Source organism: Cupressus sempervirens, chromosome 2, assembly GCF_028749045.1.
Source record: "Cupressus sempervirens isolate cs-2001-9-10 chromosome 2, ASM2874904v1, whole genome shotgun sequence".
In the NCBI taxonomy this organism is placed as follows: Eukaryota; Viridiplantae; Streptophyta; class Pinopsida; order Cupressales; family Cupressaceae; genus Cupressus; species Cupressus sempervirens.
Window position 1 is genome coordinate 59,948,657 of NC_143119.1, and position 5,028 is coordinate 59,953,684.

At 36.0% G+C, this 5,028-nt stretch overlaps 1 pseudogene; it reads right to left on the reverse strand.

Moving 5' to 3' along the window:
- Positions 1–4,038: 4,038 nt before the first annotated feature.
- LOC149571055 (E3 ubiquitin-protein ligase SINAT5 pseudogene) lies at positions 4,039–4,609 on the reverse strand (annotated as a pseudogene).
- Positions 4,610–5,028: the final 419 nt, after the last annotated feature.

Here is a 5,028-nt window from a genome sequence, read left to right on the forward strand (position 1 = left end):
ATATGTTTAAAGTAGATCACTCTATGTTAAAACGTATAGTCAATTGTTGGGGTCTAGATTTTCCTTTCTCAACGTGGCATTTTTTCTTTGATTATTTTTGGAAGGGTCCCTATGAACCTAAGGTTATTCATTTTAGATGGTTGTTATTGATTAAAAATCTTGTTGTTGGGTCAGTACTGTCATCCATTAATGTTGAGCCTATGATGTGCAATTTGTGTAATAAACCAGAGAGTTTTGAACATGTTTTTTTTAGTGTATTTGTGTAACTAAATTTTGGGCCATTTTCTTTGGTTGTCCTTTTGATTGGAAAAATATTACTAGTTTTTCTTGGTGTGAAATTTTGGCTGGTTACATCAAATCTTTTGACTTATCTCTCAACAGATTTTGGTTTGCTCTTACTAGTGAAGTACTATGGTTTCTTTGGAAGGAAAGGAACAAGGAGATATTTCAAAATGTGAGAAGGTTCCCTACTAAGTTTAATCTTAAACTCATACATTTTTACATCATGTGATAGGTTTCTTTTTGGTTGGAGATTCCAAAGTCCAGATTCATGAACCTGATACATAATGGAGTTCTGCCGATTTACAAAGATGAAGTTAAGGTTGCACAATACATTGAGAGATACTAAAGTTTCCTTACAGTATTAGAAATTGAGGAGCTCAACAGTCTCATGGAGAAATGCCATTTGGATTCTGATATGGAGACAAATACTTTTTTTGGATCTATATCAGCACCTATTGATACTAATGATCAGCCAGAACATGACTATCAGAAATTATAGTTCTATAGTGTTTTCTTATTATTGAGGAGCTTTTTGAACCCTACACTATTTTGGATGTTCATCTTAGAAATAATATGTATAGTCCTCTAGTAGTTTTAGCAGCTCCCTCCATTTTTATATAGTATTGAGGGTTAGTTTTTTTTCACACTAATAGTTATCTGGGTTGTTGTTTAAAAATTTTCAATACAAAATGATTGCAGTACATCCTATCAGTGTTTTGAAACCACATGGTTCCAAATTACTCTAATGAGAACAAGACACATCTAGGGGTAGATAACTCTCATCTTTAACATATCCTTTTAGACATCGGGCCAACTATAAGGCTAGACCCTTCTTCTACTTAAGGCTCTGCAAAACCTAGGTGGGTGGACCTATAGATTCTTTATATGGTACCAGTTGTCAAAGCATACACTGAATCTAAACAAAGTAGATAAAACCATTATTTCTCCTATACCTATGCAATAACAAAGATGTGCAGTAGCAAAATGCAACTCTATGAAATTCACAAGCTGAGTGAGGGCATCCTTTTCAACTCTTCAACATGAAAGGGAAAGACATTTGATTAATGATGTTGAATATCAGCAAAAACCCAAATATGCAGCAGTAAGAAAAAATGATCATGTAGTTGATTAGTGCCTTATCTATTGGAAAATTCCATGAATCAAACACATACATCTGTGATATCAATAACATATTTGATACACCTAGATATCAAATCTATCTTATCACTTTGTGAATTAGACATCGATGTTCATAAAGACCTCATTCTTATGAAGTATCCTTCTCAAAATAACCAATAATCCTATCAAACACATCAAACATTTACTTGACCCTTTGTTCCAATAGCAAAGCATGTCAGACATACAACCTTAAAGGGATGCAAATTGGTCTTAGTTCTTTTTCCTTAAACCATATAAGATTGTAGATTATAGAGATAGGAGATGAGAATCAAAATGAAACTAAGAGATTCTTGCTCATTTGTGCTCATTTTTTTGAAACTATACATTCAGATGCATGAAATTAAAAACATAAAAACACCTAACAGATCAAAACTAGCTATATTATCCTCATTATTGTTATCATACAAGAGAAATGTGCTAAAGAATAATGGTAGAATCATAGTTCTAGATCCAACAATGTGGTCTCACAGACAAACTAGAACCAACAATGAGGTATCACACTGAAAATTTCCAACCCCTAAAATGGATGAGAAAGAAGAAGATATAGACAAGGAATGAATTCCTAGATCTGATCTAAAGATGACATGTGTCCACTTGAAATTCCATCCTCTACTATTGTCAAACCTCTCTCATCTTTCTACCCATTTGATCTGATTTAGTTTTCATCATTATTTTGTAACAAACTTGGAAATATCTCTGTTGAATGATGAAAAATCTTATGCAACCCAAAATATCTGAAATGCATCATGGAATGCTTGTAAAATCTAAATTTGATTGATTTGAAGGTAACAAAACTTGACCCTAACTGTATTTTTACCATGTTTTATCCACATTTAACTCATTACCCTACTAGAAACCAGTTTTGAATTTCAATACCTGAAAGCGGTTGCAAGTAGAGAATCTGGAAGAAAACATCAAATAACTTGGACAAATGGCTTCCTATGCAAAAACAAACTCCAAAGTCAGGAAGTTCATCTTATCCCAGTTCTGGAAACATATAATATCACTATATTAGACTACCAAAATTTCCCAAAATCTCATTTCAAAAAATATACCCCTGGCATGACTTTCTTGTCTGAAACTTTTTTTTTTCAAAAATCAAAAATATTCTAAAGTTCAGACTTAGGAATGTATCAATTTTGAATTTAAAAACTCAGTACATGACCCCTTTTTAAAAAAATTAAAATTAAAAATCATATTTTATCATTTTTGAATTTCTGGCTCACCCATGAATTTTGGGTCAAACCTTTGTTGACAAGGCTACCACGTGGCAACAATCTGATTGGCTCACTAGACATTGCCACATGGCATCTTTTCATTGGCTGCTCGACCACCACTAGACTACCATGGCACCATTCTTCCATGTTGATGCCACATGGCACTCTATTATTGGCTAAGGATTGCACCTGTGACATCACCACGGATCAGATCCTGCTTCCATGTGGCAGTTTGGTGCTTCCCCACTTTACTTATCTTCCTTGCATCTTTGTGAAGCAGTGAAGTGCTAGCCATCAGATTCACCACGTGGCTCAATCCTATTTATCTGGGTTGATTCTCGTAATTCACCACATGTTAGTCTATGATTCGTCCACAGATGCCACATGTCAATCTTTGATCAAGTCCATGTCACTACCACCTCATCACATCGATTGGACCACCACATCACCACTTTTTCAGCACCCACCATGTCACTGCCACATGGCACATTATTATTAGTCCAAGATCTACCCCTGCCACATCACCACAAGCTGGGGCCCACTACCAAGTGGCAGCTTGGCACTTGCATGCTTTGTTTAAACCTTGTGCATCTCCATGAAGTGGGGAATTTCCATGTCACCACATGTCCACTGTGACACGTGGCACTTTAGTTTTTTAATCATCTAGAATTTCATGCTTGACACTTGGCAAGTTTTCATTCATCCAGGAATTTCTATGTCATCACTTGGGTTTGCGCATTTGGGCATCAAAATTATTGCATAGTTGCCTCCAACTGGCCGCATGTGGGGTCCTTGGGAGCAACTTGCCTTGCAGCTTCCCAAAAAGGGGTTGTCCTCAAGACATCAACTAATATGTGTATTGTAGCATATAAACATTATAAAATTCTTCATCACAGCCGATGTGGGATTAAATTCTTCATAGGATTTTGCTCTTGTTGTGCACATCTCATTGTCATGTCATGGGCTTCCCTTTGACTGTAGCCTCTCAATCCCTTGTAAATGGACTCACCCGCCTTTCTATGCCGCCTCCTCTTCAAACACCATGGTCTCTTTCAAAGGTGGCTTAGTCAAATGTGGATGCTCTCTGCAAGCCTTGGGTTTTATTCTTACAAGGTAGCTTCCCAAGGTGTTTTCCTTGTCTATCACTACTTTCTCAATGAATCATGGACACCTCTACATCTTCTAATGCCATGGACCATGGATTTATCTTTTTGCAATGAAAATGTGAATGTTTCATCCTTATTTAGGCATGCGACTTATTAATCTCCACTAATGCCACCTCTTCTTTTTCTTTACCGAAGCTTTTCTTGACGTAGATGCTCTATTTTGGGTTCAAATGTGCATTGTCAGGCTCTCCAACTCACACTTTGGACACTAGTTGACTTCTTATTAACATGGAAGGCCTCTCCAAGTCATGTGAAGTCTCTTTAAGTTCTGTGAAGTCTCCCATAAACCAAAGGAATGCTATATATACTGGTGTTGCACCTAACTGAAATGCTTCAAAATGAAGATAGAAATACAATGAATATCAATTGAAAATTGTTAGCATCCAAGTTGCACTTTCAACTTCTAGTGGATTGAGCTTTACATAGCAATGGTTGAAAGTAGTGCCATTGTGCATATCAACTCTATGACCATCCCTTAGATGAGCCACAAGCGTCTGTCTATCCCCTGTGATAAAGCATTCTAACCCTGCATAAGGGCAATTGTATGGCCAAAATGTACATTGTGCCTCATGTTTAAGCTTATTATAATATGGAAAAAATATCTAGACAGCCCACACTATGATACTTACACAGTAGGTCAAGAGATGATGCAACATTTTCCAATACAAGGCATCTTATATTTCTAAGTTCCTGTTTGAAAGTTGGGCATCTATTATGTACTCTTGATTTACAATTGGAGTAGAGGGTATGCCCATTAGGACACATGGTTTAATAATCTAATAGTCATTCAATCAGGCCCCATAGAGGGTCTGGCTAAAAAAATTCCATTTTCAAACACCTAAACCTTTAAACTAGTCCATAGAACTTCTAATTCTAACTGGAATTGATTTCGAGCACTAATTGATCATTTAAAACTCATTTCACATCTTATTCATAAACTATCAATTTCATGCCAAAGGGTCCTTTGACTAGCCTTAAAAATTGACCCAAACACCTAACCGAGCTCTAAAATCAAACCTATTAATTCTTTGTTCAGCAATATTGTACTCTGCTAAATCTCATCTCATGAAGAATTCTCAATCAAAATATATTGACTGTCAAAGTTGCCCTCTCAGAACAACCCACAAGAAAACATGTCAAAAAGCAATAAATCATGTTCAAATTTGGCTTTGAAAACTAGGCAA